Source organism: Pseudonaja textilis, chromosome 2, assembly GCF_049901715.1.
Source record: "Pseudonaja textilis isolate UNSWEBS1 chromosome 2, rPseTex1.2, whole genome shotgun sequence".
NCBI classification, from domain to species: Eukaryota; Metazoa; Chordata; class Lepidosauria; order Squamata; family Elapidae; genus Pseudonaja; species Pseudonaja textilis.
Genome location: NC_141991.1, coordinates 44,688,438 through 44,712,687, shown reverse-complemented (window position 1 = coordinate 44,712,687; position 24,250 = coordinate 44,688,438). Strand labels below are relative to the sequence as shown.

The 24,250-nt window shown below is 39.7% G+C and overlaps 2 long non-coding RNA genes across 2 annotated transcripts in view; one reads left to right on the top strand and one right to left on the bottom strand.

Annotated features, from left to right (window-relative positions):
- The window catches only part of LOC148126840 (uncharacterized), an 81,479-nt gene extending 81,011 nt beyond the window's left edge, over nt 1–468 (top strand). Inside the window, exon 2 of the long non-coding RNA XR_015741624.1 lies at nt 278–468. This is a non-coding gene — a long non-coding RNA (uncharacterized LOC148126840). The remainder of the gene's footprint in view (nt 1–277) is intronic.
- LOC148126839 (uncharacterized) overlaps nt 1–24,250 on the bottom strand; it is a 400,892-nt gene that overhangs the window by 9,130 nt on the left and 367,512 nt on the right. The gene's annotated exons all lie outside the window — the stretch shown is intronic.

Genomic DNA, 24,250 nt, shown 5'->3' with positions numbered 1-24,250 from the left:
GCACCAGGATGAGATAGACTGTTTTATAAGAAAATATTGCCCATGAAAAATTCTTTAACTAATTGCCTCCATTTGCTTGTCAGGGAGAATAATTTGTTAATCATTCTAAAAACTGCTTTGAAGAGGATCATAGTTGAATCAACAATATTGAATTAGTGCTACTTATTTGTACCTGGTACAAATTGATTTGTGCCTCTCCTATTATTTTAATTGTAGGCAATTTAAAGAAACTATAGAGGTCTGATATTTTATTTGTTTATTTGTTTGTTTATTCCAGGCACCACCTGATTCCAACAAATTCTGGACTGCCTATAATAAAATCAACAATAAGAACACAATATAAAAGAAATGCCCAATCCAAGATGAGAATTGGTTGCTCTGTACAAAACATAAACCAAAAATATGTCATATTTTATTGCTGATTATGGATGGGGAACACCAGGAATACTAATTAAACTGTAAACATGTTCACTGTGTATTTGTTTAAACTTCAAATGCCATTACTATCACATTTAAGCTAAAATTTTGGACATTCTTCTTTCCAACCCCAATTTTTGTAAAGATTTCTGAGAATGGAAAAACTTGACTTTTCTTTTCTGTTACTCTGGTTAGTTATAATAAAAGTTTTATTTATTCCTACATTTGATTTGTATAGTGACCTATCTCACCTATCTGGGTGGCTTAGAGCAGGGGTGTCAAACTCGCATCATCATGGTGGTATCAAGTGACATATTGGGACTTCCCCCCACTTTGTTAAACCAGGTGAGGGTGTGGCCAGCACATGATACATCCAGCCTGTGGGCCGTGAGTTTGACAGGCCTGGCTTAGAGGCTTGGTGGTGGTTAAAATGCAGTACTGCAGGCTAACTCTGCCCACAGCTTGGAGTTTGATCCTAACAGGGCTCAATGTTGACTCAGGCTTCCATTCTTCTGAGATCAGTAAAATGAGGAACCAGATTGTGGAGGGCAATATTCTAACTCTATAAACTGCTCAGAGAATGCTGTAAAGCACTGTGGGGCAGTAGACAGTGTAAGTGCTATTGTTATTAGGGTGGGTAAAAACAATGCAAAGTATAGTAAAAAAAAAACCCACAACAATGAATGCAGTAGCCATGAGACCAAACCACTCAAACCAACAGAGTAGTTCATGACCTCTCACTAACACTCTGACCTAACTATATAACTTCTGACCTAACTATATAACTTCTCCTGTATCAATACAGCTTTAATTAGATAAATAATTGAAACTACTGTGTCCACGCAGTTAAATTTACACATGATCTTAACCTGGGATTTAAAAAAAAGATTTATTGAACAAATCAAACTGCTCCAACTCACAATGCTCCATAATAATGGGTTCATATATCCTGTACCCAACGGTCAGCACAATCTATAGCATTATATAAAACAACAGAATAATTTGTTGACCAGAATAGGTCAGAAGGAAGGTTTACAGTAGGATGGGAAAAGTTAGTTTTGAATTTCAAAAGGCAGATGTTGGATTCCACGTAATGTTGTTGGTTAGCAATCTTTCTCCTGGGCCTCCTGAAACCACATCCAGTCATAAAATCATAAACAAAAAAAGCATTGCAAAGACTATAAGCTTACAGCATTATTTCCCCCAAAGGAAAACAGTGCTGTCAAGGCTGTGCAGAGCTTTCAACTGATAATGGAAATGTGACACTCCCCTCCCAAATGAACAAATGAATTTCTCAATTCTGGACTGTCACCTGGGAGGCTGAAAAATTATAGGCATATCACGTTTGGTTGCTTAATTTATGCTGGTGGCCAAGAAGATATAGTCGTGATTTAGGAGCAAACTAGACATTGCTTTACCTGCAGGTTAGTTGAGAGATTTAAAATTTCAATGATACATATTTATAGCCAATACAAGTGATACAAGTGACTAACTTACGTGACCTGGGTTGTATGTTTTGCTCTTTGGGAAGTGGGTTAGAAATATAAATATATTAATGTAGTTAAGTATTAGTGCATTAAAAGTTGTTCTAAGACAAGATTTCCTAACTTCATGGTCTCCAGATTTGTTGGAAAAACAAGTCCCAGAATTCATAGTCAGCCTTGTTTACTGCAAACAAAGCTAGGAGATGCTTGTATAAGCAATAGTGGAAATGTAGTTTTTATTGCAATAATAGTGCCAAAAGGTTTTAATCATTATATGGACAAGTTTTTTTTTTAGGATGAGGTATAGTTCAGAGACGGAATATGCCATTCGAGAACTGTATCATGAAGAGGAAGATGTTAGGCTAGAGATGGAATAATAATATGACTTGTGATAAAGCAGCTTTATATGTTTCCAGAATCACTTGTGACTCATACAATCAATTCTTTCCTGATGACAATTGAAGAAGAAAACCAAACAAGAGACAACACACACACACACACACACACACACACACACACACAGAGTTGGAAGTTTTGATCTGATTTAAAAATAGTAGCCACAATGAATTGGTTTACTGGAAATATATATATGAGAAAAGTCACAAGACAGTGATGCAAAAGAAATGTTATTTGCACCTTCAAGCAAGGTTGGTTTTCCCCTGAAAATAAGATATTTCTAAGTATAACAATTTCAGTCCCTATAATGTCTGGTCACAATCTCATGCTATTAGAGATTATGGGACTTGAAATCCAATTTATATGATGGACAAAATAATTAAATTTTATTTGGTTTAAATTATGGTGAGCTGCAACGGATCAAAGATAAAGATTATGGTGGAAACAAAGGGCTGATTACTTAAAGCCTAGAAAGACTGAGGTGGCAGAGAAATCAAATGCATTTTATTTCATTTTCTCCATAACTGCATTTCGAAGTTGCATTCTCTATTCCAACAATTTGATGAATAAAACAATGATTCAAGAGAAAAACATATGGCCAATTTTAGATTCAGTTTGGCTCTGAACAGTTGGATATGCAATTGACACAAGGGCCTCTATAGCTCATGCCTTTCAACTATCATCAGACATTGACTTTCTTCTTCTGTTTTTCCTGAATCTGATGAAGGTATCTGCTTTTCCTATTTATTTTACGGTGAGCTATGGCAATCTTGCACTTTTTGAATTACAACATGGCCAAGGGAGATATGTGAAAGTCTCATCTTCCATTGTATAATTAAATCATCTCTCCAGCCACAATGAAATACTATTTACACTGCCTTTTTCTCCTGGTAGGAAATTAAATAAGTAATAACCAATAACTGAACCAATAAAAAAGAATAAAAATACTAGCTACTTGATATGTGATTGATTAGCAAGAGCTAATTATATAAATACTCAGGAAGGTGGGCACATGTCCTACTTTTGGCATAGAAAGAAGGAAGGAGAGCAGCAGAGCTGAGATATTGAAATAATTATTGACATTACATTTTAACTGATTGGTTTTGATGACTTGAATGTAAAATACTGATCCATATGATAGTTACCATATGGTAACTACAGGGAAAATTTTGCTTAATAAGAAAAGATAATGTGAAATTGTAACAGGACAGACAAAAGTATAAATATAATGATTTGAATTGAGATAATAACAAAGTTGAGAAAATTAGAAGAGGGGAAAAACTATGTAGAAAATATAAAATGGTAATAAGATATGGAATAGAATATAAAAATGAGCATGAAATTGAGTTTTGTGTCTGTATGAAGAAGTGATAACCTGGGACCATGCTATTTTCAAAAAAGATGTTTTATTTGTATTTTGTTTTTGTGAAAACCCAAATAAAATTTTCAAAAAAAAAAGTAGACATCTTCAGATAGGAGCTAGAATTTCAAACATGGACCACTTGGGCCTGTTATAGTGTCCTTAAAGCATGGTTCTTCTATAGACATTAACCTGAGCTAAAAGAGGTAAACATGACAACAATACCATGTAAAAGCACTCTCATTAAAAAAGTATTTTCAAATAGATATTAGATAAGATGTTCCAAATTTCAGTGGTAAACTAAAAGTCCACAACAACATTGCAGCTTTGCTTACAGCTTAAAAATATAAAAATCTGTGGTCCTATTTGGAAATTTGGGGTTTTGCTTGGCATTATTTAAAATTTAGGAAACTTACTCAGCATTGCCCAAAGCTCTGTCTGTGAAACACAAAGGATGTTGTACATTTGGCTTAATCAAAGATAGATCACCGCTAAGAAAACTAAGGCCGAGGCCTCTGAGGCAGAGATAAAGAGAAGCACTGCCGACGATAGTTTTGAAGAAGAAAAGACCTTACAGACAGTCACAAAAATATGGTTTTATTATAACTGTTTTTCCTACTTTTGTTTTCCCCACTTTCCCCCCCTTCCCTTACCTCCCCCTCTTTCCTCTCTCAAGCTTTCCTTTCTCTCCCTCTTGGCCTACGCCAAGACTTGTTCGTCTTTTTGTTGTATATAATTTGTAGCTGTGTTGTTGTCTTTTTTTTAAAAAAAGTACAATTAATAAAGTTTAATTTAAAAAAAAAAAGAAACACAAGGGATGGATTCACAATTAATGTCATTATTTGTTTCAGCAATTTTGTTAGATACCTTAAAGTCTTGTTTGGTCATATCAGCAAGAAACAATATGTATAATGACTTCTAGGCCTTGGTTAGAGTCTTTCAGAAAAATTCTCCTGCATTATTCTCTTCCAGTTCTCATTTAGACTATGAAAGAGGATTTACTTTCAAATTAAACAAATGGCATTTTGGTGAAATACTCACGGATGGAACGTTGTGTCCTTGTACTTATTCAGTCACAAAGTAGCCAAGAAATGTCCTCTCTTTCATTATAGAAGTTTCTCTCACCGGTCTTCCATCTCCCTGGTTCCCTATTTTTCAATGAAATCCTATAAGGCAAGCAGGAAAGAATTCCTCCTATGTACATTTTCAAATTGGGATGGACAGTCAGGGAGGGAACTTCAGAATAACTGAAAAAGGGGACACAAAAATCACGGCACCAACCCCAACAGTCTTTGCCACCTCCCGTAAGTAAGCTTAAAAATGAGAAAAGGACAAAGAGGTCTGGTAGCATCTTTTCAAACAACAGATATTATTAAACGACTTAAGCTTCTGTGGGCTACAGTTACAGCTCACAAAAAAGCTTATGCTTTTAATAACATTTGTTTACCTGAAAAGATGCTCCCAAATTCTTCCTGATGTTGAGCTACCATAGATTAATATGGCTTTTCCCATAAAAATGGAAAAGGGGAGGCCTCTTTATACCTTTTCTACATGGGCACCAAAAATGAAGGGATCTTGTTGATTGAACAAGATGTCTGTAAATCAGATTGTTCCCTTTGCAGTTTGCTTTGGTTGTATTTTTATGTGCTTTCATTGTTTTGCATGTTAAAGCATATTTTAATCAGCGCTTGGGATACCTGCAGATAGCTGGAATTGTGAAGAGGCTAAAGAAAGCTAACGTTCAGAATAATCTTGAAAAGGATGCTAAGAATAATTGAAAGGAGTTGTTTCAACAGGTTCAAAATAAAAAGAAAGAAAATCTGCATGCCATCTGCTAAGTGAAGACTACAAGATGCGAACAGGTTTTTTAAAAATCTTTTTTTTTTTAATTCCATGTAAAAGTATGTGTTCCATCTGGCAATTGTGAATGGCAGAATAAAGAAGTAAGACCAAAGCTCAAACATAGTAGAAATATGACCAAAATATGCTTAGTTATTTTTAAATGATTGAAATACCAAAAACCAGAATGATTGCATTCTTGGGCAGTGAACAAAGTAGCTGATGATCTGGCCAAATCTTTAAGAAACCCTGAAAAGTTAGTAAATTGCCAGGCAACTGGAAGAGAAAAAAATGGCTAATTATAGACCATTTGAATCCTAGGAAGATTCTAGAGCAAATAATAAAATAGTATAACATCCTTAAAAATAATGTGGCAATGATCAGAAATTAGAATGGAAAGTTTTTATTTCTTTGATTTATAATGCAGTTTTCATTGTCAAAAACCGAAGGCAGCTACTGCCATCTGCACCAAAGAGCATTGGTCCCCTCTGCTCCCCGGCAAGGAAATCTGGTGAAGAATCTGGTGACTTGGGCATTTTGAGGAGTGGAGAAGAGATCCACCTCTGGTGTTCCGAATCTGAGGGAAAGGTCCCTGAATAGAGATGGAGGAATGGACCATTCTGCCTGGTCGACTAGGCTCCTGCTGAGCCAGTCAGCCTGGGAGTTGTCGACCCTGGAGATGTGGTCCGCCAAGTTAGACAACAAATGTTTCTCTGCCCATAACCCCAACCTTTGAGCCTCTCTCATGAGGGCCTTGGACCTCATCCCCCCCTTGCCGGTTGATGTGAGCCTTTATGGCCATGTTGTCCGTAAGGACTAGAACATGAGAGCCAGTCACTGATTGCCTGAAATGCTTGAGAGGCAGAAAAATGCTCTGAGCTCTAGCCAATTTATGAGAAGGATCTGCTCTGACCTGGACCAAACGCCCTGAGCTATCTGGCCCTGCATATGGGAACCCCAACCCAGGAAGCTGGCATCGGTGGTTATCACTAGCCTGTCTGGGTCCCTGAACAGGAGCCCCTTCCAGATTGATGGGGAATGCCACCAATTGAGAGATCACTGGATTTGTGGTGGGAGCAGTACCTTGATGGATGAGTGGCTGGTTCCTGCTCGTTGGTAGGGAAGCAGAACCATTGGAGGGATTGGGAGTGGAGCTGAGCCCATGGGACGATGCCAATACAGGAGACCATCTTCCCCAGAAGTTTGGACAGCAGTGACAGGGGGACAGTTTGATGGTTCTGGATCTGGCTGATGATCTCTGCAAGGCTCTTTCCACGAGCTGGGGACAGTAAAACCTGGCATGATGTGGTATCGATGATTGCTCCCAAGTGTTGCAATTTGGTTGTGGGAGAGAGCTGGCTCTTTTTGGTGTTGATGGAAAACCCATGGCTCTGGAGATATGACAGGGTAATTTGCAGATCCCAATGGGCCACATGGATGGAGGAGAACAGAATCAACATGTCGTCCAAGTAGCATTGGATCCTCACTGGAATAGAACACAGAGATGCCATCAATGCTGCCAGAACTTTTGCAAAGACCTTTGGAGCTGATGAGAGGCTGAAGGGAAGTGCTTGATACTGGTAATGGGCATTTTGATAACAGAAACGGAGAAACTGGTGATGATGAGGCCAAATGGGGATGTGGAGGTAAGCCTCAGTGAAATCAATGGAAGAACACTCCCGAACACTCTCTAAAATAGAATGCAGAGTCTGCGTTTTAAATCACTTGTATTTTACAAATTGGTTGAAGAATTTTAGATCAAGGATGGCTCACCCCGAGGCTTTGGGAACGATGAAAAGGCGAGAATAAAACCCACGTCCCCATTGAGAGGGGGGAACAGGTTGAATAGTCCTGATGTCAAGAAGGTGTTGAATGGCCTGATTCATGAGGACTTGCCTTGAAATGTCCCGAGAGACAGGAGAGATCCAAAAAATTTTCTGGGGGTGGCGTTAGGAACTCCAAGTGTAACCCTGACCTAATAGTGCTGAGCACCCAGGCATCCGTCGTTGACTCCTCCCATTTGGAGGCAAAGAAGGCTAGGTGACCTCTGATGGGTGGGGAGAACGAGGGATTACTTAGAACGATGGAAGGAATGACCCCCTCCCCCCCAAAAGGGCTGTTTACCAGTGGAAGGTTGTTGCCTGCCAGGTGTTTCTGCACGTTGGTCTTGGCATTGGGACTACGGCCTCTGAGAGTGAGGGAAGCGGGAGGAGGTCTCCACTTGAAAAGCAGGAGGGTGATAGGAGCTGGGCAAAAGCCAGCTTTCTTCCCAGAGGAAGAGAGAATTTTACATTTATCTCTGGTTTCAATGAGATAAGGTTCTAGAGCATCACCCAAAAGTTTATCACCTGCGAAGGGAACTGAAGCCAACTTCCATTTTCAGCGTGATTCTGCCTGCCAATTTTGGAGCCATAAAAGTCTTCTTGCTGCTACTGAAGATGTCATGGCCCTAGATGCAAATTTGGCAGAATTGAGAGTGGCATCCACAGTGAATTCTTCCACTGTGATAATCTTATTAAGGTCTTGGTGAGACTGAAGGTCAGAAGCAGGAAATCTATTCTGGAGTTGACGCAGCCACCATATGGATGCCCTCGTGAAAAAAGATGCTGCTGTTGAAGTCCGAACAGCCCATGCAGCAGCCTGGTGATTGTGCTTGAGGGTCTGTTTGGAACATTTATCATCCAGTTTCAGGATATCTTCTGGCTCAGTGGGAGTGCCAGAAGATGAGAACGAGGCCACAACCAGAATGTCAACAGAAGGTACTGCCAGGGCATTGTCCAGGGCTGCGCTGACGTTGTAGAAATGCTTATCCAGAGAAGATGGGCGAGGACCTGCCGAAGGGGAAGTGCACTGTTCCTTGACCATGTCCAGGAACAATGTGGGAGAAGGCAAAACCTCTGCATGCACTGCAGGCTTGGAGAAGAGCAAGTCTCCTTGGCCAGAGGGATCTCTTTGTGGCTCAGGAGCTACTTCCTCCAGTGACAGCTTGGCAGTGACCAAGGCCTTGCTGAGTAATGGCCTGAAGAGAGTAGGTCTGAAGACCAATGCAGAGGATGTCTGCTCAGGGCAAGAATCTTCTTCCTCTGAAAGATTTTGGTCATAAATCTCACCCTCTTCATGCTCTGAATGAGAGGAGTAACTGTGTTCAGATGGTGAAGCCCCTTCTTCCTCATCAACCTCCTCCCATTCTGGTAGAGAAGAATGGACCCTGAGGTCCTGAGGCCTGTGAAACTCAGGATGAGGAGGCAAGGAACTTATAGATTGAGAAGGGAGAAGGACCTGAACCCTTTCCAGAGGTCGAAGAATTTGCTTGAAGCCTTCAGCCAATCCCTGCCTAATGGCCAATGAGATAACATCTTGGATATCCCCTGGCCTATGCTCAAAGGTAGAGGCAGAAGGCAGAAGGCCCGCTGCTGTGGGAGTGAAGGTGGCTTCAGACCTAGATTGAGAAGAGGCTCGAGGTCTGGAGAAAGGGGGGGCATAAGGCCCAGATGCCTGTTGGAAATAGGGCCCAGATCTGCTGAGATCCTGAGGATCTGATTGTTCTGCAAAGGCCCCAGGAGACCAGGATGGAGGATGAAAAGGCTCATATATAACTTCTCCTCCTCTGGGACGGATTGGCTGCAGCCCACGGGTATCACCTGAAACTTGTTGCAGTTGCCCTGTCATGTGCTGAATTGTTCTGTTAAACTGCCTCTCTAAGGGCCGCATATCAGCACTTCTCTACCCTCAACTCAGCCTGTGTTGCCTTCTTAGGGGCTAGAGCCTTAGCTCTGATTTTAGCAGCCACCTCCCTCTGGACTGATTGGGTGCACTGCCTACATCTTTTTCTCTTATTGGGCTTAAGAGACTGATCCACTGGGTGGGGGAGCTCTGCCTGAGCCTTATCCTGATCCATTTGTAGAAGGAAAGCTCTTGTGTTGGGAAGAAGCTGTTTAGAAATTTAGAATAAGTCCTTTAGGGTATAAAATGGTCCTGAGCTTACAAATTGGCCGCTCACCTCATTGTGGAAGGCTGCAATCCAAGGTGGCCACTGACTAGAGAAACTGGGCTCCAAGATCGAAGAATCGCTCCTTAGGCTATAAAGAGCCTTGAGCGAAGTCAACAGAAGAAAGCACAGCCGCCAGCCACACATCAGCTGGCTGGTGCTGTTATCGGTTTGCCAATCATTTTTACGATCGCTCAAACTGCAGGCATGGGGGAGGTCTTAAGACGCTGCCCAGCTTGCCTGCACAGCGCTCTGGCAATGTTGCTCCCAATGTTGCAGGAGAGGGAGCCCTGCTCTCCTGGAAGAGCAGCTGACCAGATCCCTGGGAACTGCTTGAAGCGAGGAAAAAGTCCTGAAGATCGTTGTTTAATGCTATCTATTGGAACGCTTTCAGAGAGACAGCTACTGACTGAAAGAAGCTGAGTCAAAAGCTGGGGTCTCTTCCGGGGGCTGGCTTTTATATCTTAGTACAGACTCAGCTAAATGACATCATAGGAAGGAGGCAACCCATCCTGGCCTCTCAATGCAGCATGGAGGAGAATTCATTTTTGTCCAATTCTTCCACTTATCAAGAACAGAGAATTCTAAGTGACTGAGATCAATTTGTCCTGTGTTCTTTAATGGAAGACACTATTTTCTGATTTCTTGATAAATCTAGCTCTCAGTTAATCAATCTTTATGGTAGAACATTCCTTAGGATCCTTTCTGTAGCCACATAGTTCTTTTTTCTTCAAAGATTATTCCTACAACACTAAGGTTGGTGGATTCTGCTCTAAAAAAATGGCTGGTGTTCAATTCAGCTCTTCCTATAAAGAAACAATGAAACGGTACATTGCTTCTGTTGATCATCATATAGGTTGTCACAGCTTACGGTATGAACTATAAATCAAGATATTGTGCAAGCAACTGATGGCTACAGAATTTATTCATGTGCTCTGCAAACCATGTTTTTGATGTAATATATTCCCAGATTCAGAGTTTCTTTATGCTATTCAACTTTTTTTTCTACTTTGAAATGTACTAGTAATGTGTTTTCCTTTAAAAGGCATATTGTGAACATATATACAGGTGAAACTCGAAAAATTAGAATATCATGCAAAAGTTCACTTATTTCAGTAATGCAACTTAAAAGGTGAAACTAATATATGAGATAGACTCACTTCATGCAAAGGAAGATAGTTCAAGCCGTGATTTGTCATAATTGAGATGATTATGTCTTACAGCTCATGAAAACCCCAAATCCACAATCTCAGAAAGTTAGAATATTACATGCAATCAATAAAACAAGGATTGTACATGGAACAATACTGGACCTCTGAAAAGTATAAGCATGCATATGGACTCAGCACTTGGTTTGGGTCCCTTTTGCAGCAATTACTGCCTCAACCTGGCATGGCATGGAAGCTATCAGCCTGTGGCACTGCTGAGGTGTTATGGAAGACCAGGATGCTTCAATAGTGGCCTTCAGCTCTTCTGCTTTGTTGGGTCTCATGTTTCTCATCTTTCTCTTGGCAATGCCCCATAGATTCTCTATGGGGTTCAGGTCAGGCGAGTTTGCTGGCCAATCAAGCACAGTAATCCCACGGTCATTGAACCAGGTTTTGGTGCTTTTGGCAGTGTGGGCAGGTGCCAAGTCCTGCTGGAAAATGAAGTCAGCATCCCCATAAAGCTCGTCTGCGGAAGGAAGCATGAAGTGCTCCAAAATCTCCTGGTAGACGGCTGCGTTGACCCTGGACTTAATGAAGTACAGTGGACCAATACCAACAGATGACGTGGCACCCCAAATCAACACAGACTGTGGAAACTTCACACTGGACTTCAAGCATCTTGCAGCGTGTGCCTCTCCATTCTTCCTCCAGACTCTGGGTCCTTGGTTTCCAAATGAGATGCAAAAATTGCTCTCATCAGAAAAGAGGACTTTGGATCACTGAGCAACAGACCAGTTCTGTTTTTCTTTAGCCCAGATTAGATGCTTCTGATGTTGTTTGTTGTTCAGGAGTGGCTTGACAAGAAGAATACGACATTTGAAGCTCATGTCTAGGATCCGTCTCTGTGTGGTGGCTTTTGATGCACTGACTCTAGCCTCAGTCCACTCCTTGTGAAAGTCCCCAACACTTTTGAATGGCCTTTTTCTGACAATCCTCTCCAGGCTGCGGTCATCCCTGCTGCTTGTGCACCTTTTTCTTCCACACTTTTCCCTTCCATATAACTTTCTATTAATGTGCTTTGATACAGCACTTTGGGAACATCCAACTTCTTTTGCAATTACCTTTTGAGGCTATCCCTCCTTATGGAGGGTGTCAATGATGGTTTTTGCACAACTGTCAGGTCAGCACTCTTTCCCATGATTGTGATTCCTACTGAACCAGACTGAGAGATCAATTAAAGGCTCAGGAACCCTTTGCAGGTGTTATGGCTTAATTAGCTGATTAGAGTGGGACACTTTGAGCCTAGAATATTGAACCTTTTCACAATATTCTAATTTCTGAGATTTTGGATTTGGGGTTTTCATGAGCTGTAAGCCATAATCCATCTCAATTATGACACATCATGGCTTGAACTATCTTGCTTTGCATGTAATGAATCTATCTCATATATTAGGTTCACCTTTTAAGTTGCATTACTGAAATAAATGAACTTTTACATGATAGTCTAATTTTTTGAGTTTAACCTGTAGGAAAGATTTAAGTAAAAGCTTCTGCATAGTTTGGTGATAGTCTTCAATAATGATATTATTTATTGAGCCAGTTTGATCTAATGGTGAAGGCACCAGGCTAGACTGTGAGTTCTAATCATGCCTTACCAGTGGTGGTATTCAGCAGGTTCTGACCAGTTCTGGAGAACTGGTAGCGGAAATTTTGACTAGTTCTGAAAACAGCAAATACCACCTCTGACTGGAGATTTTACAGGATCCTTCCCCTGCCACACCCACCAAGCCATGCCCACAGAACTGGTAGTACGAAAATTTGAATCCCACCACTGGGCCTTAGGCATGAAAGTCAACTGTGTGACCTTGGGCCAGTCCCCCTCTCTCAGCCCAACCCACCTTATGAGTTGTCATTATGGGGAAAATAAGAGGGAGAAGGAATATTAGGTATGTTTGCCATGTTTAATTTATAAGCTCACCATCTCCCTGGCTTGTTAGCATGTTCAAAAAAGTTCTCTTTCACTGTTTTTAACTCGTTTGCTCTTTCTTCCTGATTTATAACATTTAACTTGTATCTAGTTCAGATCATTTCCCCCTTCACTTTCTCATCTTGTGGTGTTTTTTGTAGTCTACTTTCTAACTCTTTAATCTCTTCCTGTAACCTATTTTGTTTCTGTCATCTTTCTTTATTTCTTTTTCACATATAGGCTATTGTTATTCCCCTCAAATATGCTTTTGCTGTATCACATAGTGTCTGTAATGATGTTTGTTGAATTGTGTTTTTCTGAAAGAATAGTTACATTTCTTTTTAAATTTTTGACACATATTTTTTACTTTTACAATATACCTTGGGTTATTTATAAAAATAATAAAGTGGGCTATAAATAAATAAATACCCATTAGGATTAATAATACTCCTCTGTCTTAATGTAGTAGAATCTCTTTCAGTTTTATTGAAAAGTGCTTTGAGAGAAAAACTGTTGCTTGAAGCTGCAACATGTTCTTTATCTGCAAAAGATTTTAGATTCATTTCTTGGCATTTCCAGATATAACTGGAAAAATGTTATCTTCTGAAGTTCTGGACAATTCTTGTCAGTCAGTAAGGAGTAGATAGTGCAATCATCTGGTCTGTTAAAACAGCTTTGTATGTTTCTAACTTTTTGTGTGTGTTGTTATGTAATAATGGGTGATTAAGATTGCACAGTAGCCAAGTGCAATTCAGGGGTGTGATCCAGAGGTTCAGTCATTGCCCAGCCTAATCTGGATTATTCTGGAAATGTTCTGATGCAGCTTCCTGTATGGATCTGCAATAAAGTTGTGAAAATAGACCTCTAGAAACTATAGCTCAACCCACCAAAAACATAACTGTAAAAGACAGACTAGAAATAAAAGTTAAAATAAGCAAAAAAATAGTAAAATATCACCTGTCTGATCTTGATGAAAACAAATCACCGGGGCCTGATGGATTACATTCCAGAGTTTTAAAGAAGCTGGCAGAGGTTATCTCAGAACCACTGCACCATATCCTTCAAAAATCCTGGAGCACCAACTACCAGAGGATCAGAAAAGAGCTGATGTGGTTCCATCTTCAAAAAAGGGGAAAAAAACCAGACCCAGGAAACTATAGACCAATCAGCCTAACATCACTACCCAGGAAGATACTGGAAAAGATAATAAAAAAAAACAGGCCTGCCAACATCTAGAAACAAGTAAAGTAATAACTAGCAGCACGGGTTTGTTAAAAACAGATCATGCCAAACCAATCTTATTTCATTCTTTAACACAGTGACTAAATTAGTAGACCAGCAAAATACTGTAGACATAATATATTTAGATTTCAGCAAGGCATTCGATAAAGTAGACCACAACCTACTTCTTAGCAAGCTAGAAAAAAGTGGAATAGATAGCACCACCACTAGATGGACTCGCAACTGGCTGGCAAACCATACTCAACGAGTAGTCCTTAGTGGGTCTGAGTCTACATGGAGGGAAGTAAGCAGTGGTGTGCCACAAAGTTCAGTCTTAGGCCCAGTACTCTTCAATATCTTCATTAATGACTTAAATGAGGGAATAGAAGGGGAACTTACCAAATTTGCAGATGATACTAAATTGGCAGGAATAGCTAACACCCAAGAAGATAGGCTCAAGATCCAGATGGATCTTGACAGACTAGAACACTGGGCCATATCTAACAAAATGAAATTCAATGTAGAAAAAAGTAAAGTCCTACACCTAGGCAAGAAAAAACAAAAGTAACATATAGACTGGATGAAACCAGGCTCAATAGCAGTAACTGTGAGAGGGATCTTGGAGTCTTAGTGGACAACGAGCTAAATATGAGCCAGCAGTGTGCAGCCGCCGCCAAAAAGGCTAATGCAATCCTAAATTGTATTAACAGAGGGATACAGTCAAGATCAAGGGAAGTACTAATACCACTCTATAAAGCCTTAGTAAGGCCACACCTAGAGTACTGCATCCACTTTCGTTCACCACATTATAAAAAAGATGTTGAGACTCTAGAAAAAGTACAGAGAAGAGCAACCAGGATGATTTGGGGACTGGAGGCTAAAACATACAACGAACGGTTGCAGGAACTGGGCTTGGCTAGTCTAGTAAAGAGAAGGACCAGGGGAGACATGATAGCGGTCTTCCAATATTTGAGGGGCTGCCACAGGGAGGAAGGGGTCAGGGAATTATAAAGCACCTGTAGGCCAGACAAGGAATAATGGATGGAAACTGAACAAGGAGAGATTTAACCTGGAAATAAGGAGAAACTTTCTGACAGTGAGAACAATCAACCAATGGAACAGCTTGCACATCTCTACTATCTATTGAAAAAAAATCTTATTTTTTCTGACTTCCAATCTCTTTAGGGAATTGACTGTATAAAATAATTCCTAACACTTTGACATATTTCCTCCAGGTTTTCACAAAAGCTTGAAAAGACTAGCCTATTTTAAGAATTAGAAGGGAAGGATTTGCCCCCATTTGTTCAAGGTCTGATGAACTTCCTAAGCATCTTCAGGGTGTGAAACTTTTCTAAATTTCTGCTAGGTTCAGTGAGGTTATGAAAAGAGAAGGGTGTTTGTTTAATAATATCTTCACCTAAATGCAACAGAGCTGATATGTAGTACTTAAGTTCTGTCAGTGCAACCCACAGATATAAAACACAGTCCCACATCTGTTCAGGATAAAAGAATGAATTACAATGATTTAGAATAAATGACAAAAACTAAGAATCTCTTTCAACTCACATTTCTTCAGAAAACTTTAATTTGGGTGGTCAATGCTGGCCTATTCAAAAGAGTTATTATAACTTGTTCCTCATTATACTATTGAAACCCATGATCTAAGCTTCAAATTAGTATTTCCTATTAATTTCCTTTTTATGTTAAGGGATTTTTCAGATGAATTAAAGCTGTGTTTCACAGTTCAATTTATAAATTATGAATTGAAGTATTGTTTGCCCTTTTCCTCTGATGATTCCTCATAGCTCCCTTCACAGAAACAGAAGAGAATGATATGTTTATCCAGAAAGTGAAGTTATTCTGCACATATATTTTCTCAGTGATTAAAGGGAGATTAAAAACAAGACAGCTAGCTGAAGTAGACAGAAAGGGTGAGACTTCTAGGAAGCATGTTAGAGAGACAAGTCTCATGAAATTCATAGAGGATGATGCCACCACTGGAGGCCTGTCAGCTGTAAATAGGCACTTTAAAACCATAACATGTAGTTTAAAACCATGCCATGTGGTACTTTGCTGTGCCTCATCTGTGTACCTTCAATATGTTCTTTATCTAGAACAGGGGTGTCAAACTCAATTTAATTGAGGGCTACATAAGGGTCATGTTTGACCTTGGGGGTCAGGGGGGCATGGCTGGGGGGGGGAAATTGGCCAGGTTGGGCATGGCTAGCTCAATGTCACTCATCAAGACTCCATTTTCACTAGCAGAAGGTTGCAGGAGGCCATTGTGGCAAAAAATGGAGCCCGGGTGAGCCACGCATGGCCTCCCCAAGCTCCGTTTTCACTGGCAGAGGATTGCAGGAGGCTGTTGCAGCTGAAAAGAGAGCCCAGGAGGACTGTTGTGGCCCCCAAGCTCTGTTTTTGCTGGCAGAAACAGCATGAGCCAGTCCTTCGCTGTTTTCAGGGTGGGCCTGTGGGCCAGATCTAAGTACCCAGCAGGCTGGATCTGGCCCATTGGCCTTAAGTTTGACACCCCAGGTCTAGGAAAACATGATCTTCTGCAAGTACATAATTTGGTTGTTTTATAAGACCCTGCAGAGCATTATAGTGGTACTTGGCTTCTAATAGGTTTTGAGCAACTTCCCTCCCCCCAAGATGATGCATTACTACAATACAATATTAGCTTAAACTATCCCTTTTTCCCAATGGCCTTGTCCCACTAACTATGAGGGTGACTTTAAACCATCATGGAAGAAGGCAGTGGCAACTAAAATTTCATCCTTGGGCTTCTCTCTACGTTTTTTAAAATTCAGCATTGGATATGACCAGGCCAAAGTGCTTATTAAACAGTGTTTAGCAGCCACTGAGCACCAATTGGACCTAGTGGTCTTCAATCCTTATTGCCGGTGAATCCAACAGGTACTCTGCTTCTCCCATGATATATTTAACCAATCTCAAAGTACTTAGCAGTGGTGGGATTCATATGTATATATGCAGATTTTGGCGTGTTCGGGTCTTTTCCCATATAAGATTGAGAGTATCTTGGTGATGTTTCTATGAGGTCCCACTCACCATCTTCAGGCTGGTGCTTTCGGCTTCATGTTTGTGCGAGTAAAGCGTGGTCGGAGCTGCCATCTCTCTATAAATACTGGTGGGGAGGTGTGGTGTGCTCTTTTGTAAGCAGGCTGGTTGGCTGTGTTGTTATTTCTTGATTGGTTGATGGAGTTGATGTTTGCAGATTGGTTGGCTTTTTTGTAAGAACCTGTGTGGCTGAGGTACTGGCTGTGTGTCTATCAGCCTCCTGTGTTGTAACGACCTGGGTAATGGGCTGTGTGATGACCTTCTGAGTTCTATTGTTGTGACATCCTGGGTCTTGTGCTGTAATCTCCTAGGTCATTGGCTGTGTTGCAACATCCTGAGGTTTTGTGGTGTAACCTCCTGAGTACCCGAAATCTACGAAAACATATATATATATATACATATATATATATATATATATATATATATATATATATATATATATATATATATATATATATATCAGTACATTTATAATACTTTATGAAGTTATTTATCTCTTTAGTGGAAGGAGATTCATGTATCCTAAATCTTGACTACCGATGTCACAATGAGAGATACACCTATTGTTGAGCTACAGTATCTGAAATTATGGATCAAGCTAAATAAAAATGAGATCTAAGTGGCTCTGCAGTTTTATTAGACAGCAGGGACTTTCATGAGACATCATATGACAATCATAATATCGCATGCCCATTGGCATCCTCAGCAAACCATCATAATGGCAAAATAATATTGCAAATATTACAACTTGTATATGCGATACATGTTGTATTTGCAGGATCGCATTGTGTGTTTGGATATACTGTAATTTTTTCCCTTCCTTTCATGAATGCCCATGAAGGTGACTATTATATTTTCTTGGACTTTGTCATAGGTATATGGAAAGATTTAGAAACAAAAAACCCCTGTTGATTTCTTTAGCACTTGTTTCTTTATTAAAAGATGCTTGGAGAAAATAAATTTTCCCCTCACTGTTACTTAGATCAGACTTCTATATCATGGACAACTGGAAACAGGGAGAGATCAATGCCTTACCAAATATACAGAAAAGCCATCATGAGCTGCCCAGAGTCATTTGCTGAAATGGATGGCTGCAGGGTTGGGATTCAAATTTCTTAACAACCGGTTCTGTGGGCATGGCCTAATTTGTGGGTGTGGCTTGGTGGCCATGTGACTGACTTGCTGAATTCAAATTTCTTAACAACTGGTCATGTGGGAGTGGCTTGCTGACTGGGCCTGGTTTGTTGGTCACGCGACTGACTGGGCATGGCTTGTATGTAAATATTGCAATATTTATATGAATATTGAATTTTTTATTAAAAAAGAGCAACTTTTACCCAAAATCAGGCAAAGCAGGCAGGCAGATTGAGTTGCTTGCAGAATCACAGCCACACACAGATCTACCTTTTTGCAATCTACTGTCTGAGTCTGCACTGAAAAATAGAAGCTTCAGTCCTAAGGAAGGTTCAGCTCTGCCCTCAGGCCACTTCTCCTCCACACAAACTCCCTGAATACCACCCCTGATTGGGCCTCAGGGAAGCCTCCTGGGTGAAGGTGAAACAGCACAACAGTAATTTAGATTAGCTAGAAAGCAAGAAATTCAATGATTTCCTGCTTTTTAGCTAATCTAAATCACGCAGCACAGCTGATAGTCAGAACAGCTGATTGTTGGGGGGAAAAGGGAAAAATAGCAGGGCCAGCCAGTGGCATGATTTGACGGTTTTCTGAGCTGTGCAGAATTGTAACAACCGCTTCTATAGAACTGGACCAAACTGGTAGAATCCCACCCCTAGGCAGCTGTAGAAAAAATTAAATTAAATTAAATCATATCAATCAACCAACATGTGCTGTTTAAAACATTTGTTTACATATGTGCACAAAAAAGCAAGTTTTTATGTATGAGTTTATCATGACAACAAGTTCACCAGCTGCATATTTTCCATGCTTCAAAAAATAATTAACAGCCTTTGAAGAGAATAGGGCAAAGTATTTGCTCTGGAGATTTCTACCAGTAGGACAGCATTTTCCCTGACTCGTAACGGCTTACAACTGCGGTTGATCTGATTACTTGATTACTTGTTTTCTTTGAGGAATCTGCCATATCTGGATCTGTACAGGCCTGTAAACCATTCTTTACATAGTTTACTGATAGTTTGCTTAGTAAACTAGAATGATCTGGGTTAACACAACATATCAACTCATAAATTTGATTTTTCCAGCAACAAAGCTTGGATGCAATACTCACTGGATGCAATACTGTTGAAGACCATTACAACATATTTTTACTTGAAGTCAAAAGAGCCATCAAACTATATGTACCAATAACAACTCCAAAAACCAGAAAAAACAGATTACCCATAACAATAAGGAAGCTTCAATCCAAAAAGAGATCACTTTGGCGGAAAAACAAATCTGGTCATGTTGCCAACTTCAAAAGCCGATACAAAAATGTATGCCACCAGATAAAGACTGAATGCACCAATTATCACATTAAACAAGAGGAAAACCTTCTGCGCACCAATTCCACCCATGCTTTCTATAATCTTGTAAACAACAAACTAAAAGACTCAAGGTCCATTTCACCCCCTGAAAGGACCTAATGGTAAAGACTGCAACGATGACACCATTAAAGCCAACCTCTTTAACACATTCTTTGGCTCAGTATTTGTAAACAGCAATGGATCATGCCCAGTATTTCCTAGTCAAACCACAGACAACTACAATGATCTAATACATATCGATTTTACAGAAGACAATGTTGAAAAAGCACTACACAATCTAAAACCATCTCTATCTATTGGACCAGATGGAATATGTGCCTACTTCTTAAAAAAGCTATCCACTGCCATAGCCGAACCTCTAAGCATAATCTTTGAAAAATCTTTCAAGACCAGCTCCTTGCCAAACCTATGGTCACTAGCCATGGTCATCCCATCTTCAAAAAGAGAGACCCTAGCCTAGTTGAAAATTACAGACCAATCTCCTTATGCTGCGTCACCTGTAAAGTCATGGAATCAATTATTAACCAATCCATTATCCTCCATTTAGAGACAAACAATTTACTCTGTAATAAACAAATTGGTTTAAGAAAAAAACTATCCTGCAATCTGCAACTCTTACACTGCAAAAACATATGGACTACACAACTCAATCAGGGCAAAGCAATGGATGCAATCTGCATAGACTTCTGTAAAGCCTTTGATTCAGTGGTATCTGACAAACTACTCCTAAAACTAAAATCTTATGGTATCTCTGGACAACTGCATAACTGGATAGAAGCATTCCTATCAAACAGACAACAAATGGTCAAAATTGGGTGTGTCCTATCAAATTCTGTACCTGTCAGTAGTGGTGTCCTCCAAGGCAGTGTTCTAGGACCAACTCTCTTCATACTCTACATAAATGACCTCTGTGATCATATTAAGAGTAACTGCATTCTCTTCGCTGATGATGTAAAGCTGTTCGATACCATAGACAATACTGCTACCCTTTAAAAAGATCTTGACTATGTATCAGAACAGTCAAACAAATGGCAACTTCAAATCTCAACAAATAAATGCTCTGTCTTACATATTGGCAAAAAAAATCAGAAAATAAAATACAAGCTGAATAGTCAAGACCTAGTTGATAATCCAAACTCTGTCAAGGATCTTGGAGTACTCATCTCTAATGATCTAAGTGTAGAGCCCACTATAACTACACAGCCAAAAAGGCATTAAGAGTTGTTAACCTCATCTTATGTAGCTTTTTCTCTGGTACTATCACACTACTAACTAGAGCATACAAAACATTTGCTAGACCAATACTTGAATACAGCTCATCAGTCTGGAACCTGCATTACATATCTGATATTAATACAGTTGAGAAAGTCCAGAAATATTTCATAAGGAGAGTTCCCCACTCCTCTACTCGTTGCAGAATACCTTATGCCACCAGGCTTGAAATTCTAGACCTAGAAAACTTAGAACTACGCCACCTTCTAAGTATAGTATATAAAATTATATATTGCAATGTCCTACCTGTCAATGAATACTTCAGTTTCAACCATAACAACACTAGAGCAAACAATAGATACAAACTCAAGGTTAATCGCACCAAACTTGATTTCAGGAAATGCGACTTCAGCAACAGAGTGGTCAATATCTGGAATACTCTACCTGACTCTGGTTTCTTCCCCAAACCCCAAAAACTTTAACCTTAGACTGTCTACTATTGACCTCACCCCTTTTCTAAGAGGTCTGTAGGGGGCGTGCATAAGCGCACCAACATGCCTACCATCCCTGTCCTATTGTTTCTTTTATTTTTCTTATATGTATCCATGTATTCATAACTATGTATTACTTATACCTATTATCTTGTAAGCCACTGACAAACCCCCCAAAATAAAATAAATAAAAAATAAATAAATTCACACAGCATTCTAGAGGTTAGTTTTCATTATCTCTTTTCTGCCATCTAGTGATTGTTCAGAGCTTTGAATCTCATTTATTTATTTATTTGTTTGTTTGTTTGTTTGTTTGTTTGTTTATTTTGGTCAAGCGATTATAAGATAACAGGTATAAGTATAAACATAGCTATGAATACATGAAATGGATACATACAGTATAAGAAAAATAAAAAGAAACAATAGTACAGGGATGGTAGGCACATTGGTGCGCTTATGCACGCCCCCTACAAACCTCTTAGGAAAGGGGTGAAGTCAATAGTAGAAAGTCTAAGGTTAATAGTAGAAAGTCTAAGGTTTTGGGGGTTTGGGGAAGGAACCACAGAGTCAGGTAGAGTATTCCAGACATTGACCACTCTGTTGCTGAAGTCATATTTCCTGCAATCAAGTTTGGTGCGGTTAACTTGAGTTTGTATCTATTGTTTCCTCTTGTGTTGTTATGGTTGAAGCTGAAGTATTCATTTACAGGTAGGACACTGCAATGTATGATTTTATATACTATACTTAGATCGGACCGAAGGCGGCGTAGTTCTAGGTTTTCTAGGTCAAGAAATTCAAGTGTGGTAGCATAAGGTATTCTGCAAGGAGTGGAGAACTCTTCTTGTGAAATATTTCTGGTAGTCATTTTATAAACTACAATCACACAAAACACCACTTGACTGAGCTCAGTGTGTGAATTCCCTCCACACTTTTGATAATTATATTTCCCAGAGATTTGGCTAGCAAAGATCAACTTTGGCATGGAGACCTGCAGCTGAAGCTGAAGTAAGCTCTGTGCATGCAAAGGAGTTTAGGCCACTACATGAAAGCTTTCAACATAGTTGCACAATTAAATTGGCATTATGGTTTTGAATGGAGCCAAACACTGTATGGACCAAGTATTTATTTGCCATTTCTGTGTTACATTAATGGAAATTTGCAAAAAAAAAGTCTTTCATTTACACACAACTTTCATGTTGTGAAATAAGTGGATGTCAATCATAATGACAAAGGATTAAGTTCCAAATTGTACACAAAAAAGTATATTGACATGTACTCTGCATTTTATTATCACAGCTGATGCAATTATTGCAGCTTTAAATAAAAATATTAGCTACTATAAAACTAATGTCCTCACAGAGAAGTTACCCCTTTAGATAATTGTTTTATACTTGTTGTATGAAATAAGCTGATGGCATTGTTAATGAAGTGATGTGATTCAAATGCTTTAAAGTTGTACAACATAATGTATCCAAAGGAATATGTTTAAACCAGGAGTGTCAAATTCAAGGCCTATGAGGTGCTTAGATCCAGCCCATGGGGCTGGCCTGGAAATAGCAAAGGACCAGCCTGCGGTGGCTCTGCTAGCGAAAATGGGTCATGTGGGGGCTGCGGGCAGCCCCGGTGTGGCCCATTTTTGGCCTGGATGGCCTCCTGCAGCACCCTGATAGTCAAAATGGGTTGCAAAGGGGGCTGTACGGGGATTGCCTGTGCTCCCCCTTGGGTGCCCCATTTTGGCCAGCAGAGTGCTGCAGAAGGGCATCCATCCCGTCTCCTATCCCCCGGTCAGCCCCTGGAGGATAACTACAATGCTGATCCGGGCCTCCAAGAAATCCAGTTTGACATCCCTGGTTTAAATAAAAGACAGGACATAATCCATCCTCCACTGTGAAACCAGCTGCTCACAAGGCAGGGAAACCTCAAATATAGCTTAAGAAGCCTATTACTCTCTGGCCTTCCAGGGCTATAAGAGATGAGAAAGAAGGAAAAGATGGAAATATCTAATGCCATTGGTAAAGCCAGCCACAAATCACTGGAGAGCTTATTTCAAACTGTTTAGGAAAAATGAGAAATTCTATGACAATTTCTCAAGGGTGGAATTCCCCTTTAGCAGTTATAATTACTGTACAGTAGCAATACTATTGACAAAGCCCAGTGGAAGGATGTCCTCGTAGTGACTTCTTGGGGATTTAAGAAAGGAGACAGAACAGCACTGGAGATATTATATAAAGAAAGTCATATTAGTCACACACACCTGATAACTCAATGTACCCAAGAACACATCTTGCAAGAGTTCCTGAAACAGATCATCTTTTGTGGAAGTAAAATTAGAACTGGAAGAAAGACTGCAGGAGATGTATGTTTCTGCTTGGCATTAGTAGTTCTTAAATCATGACATCCTAAGAACAGAAAATGAAAAGTTTGAGCTACAGGTCATCTTGTCCAATCCCCTGGACAGGGCAGGAAACCTCTACTCTAGCATCTCCATGCAGAGATGATATTCAACAGGTTTCTGACCAGTTCCTTGTAATTTAAATCTTTCAATTTTTGGCCTATCTTATGAAACAACTCTGGGTAATTGCATCAGACCCTTAAGACAGCTATCATGTTTCCTCACAATCTTGTCTTCCCAAAGCTAAACATATCTAATGTTTCCAACCATGCCACATTCCCTTTTTTCTTCAATTATCTTTTTTCAATTTATGTTATTCTTTTCTTAATTATCTTCTTAGTTGTTGTCTTCAATATAGGCTCTAGTTTGTTACTATCCTTCCTAGAAAGTAGTCTATAATAAATGTATTGTTCTTGCCAGAAAACTCTTAAACAACAAAATACGATCTTTGCATGGGCCATATACTACATATATATGTACTTCATTTTACCCACCCAAAATGTCATCTTTGACATTTTTTCCCGTCACTTCATCACAAAAACATAGTGCCTCTCTGTGTATCTTATATAGGAAGCTAAAAGGGGAAAAAAAGAAGAAGGGATATAGTAAAAACAAATATTATTTACCAGAGATGGATTGTCTTAGGTCCTTAAACATAAATTTTATGCAAAATTGTACACAGTGCCATTGTGGATCACTTCTGGAAGAAATTATGTTTTGTGTTAAAAATGAAAAAAGGGAATTGGAGGCAGAAGAA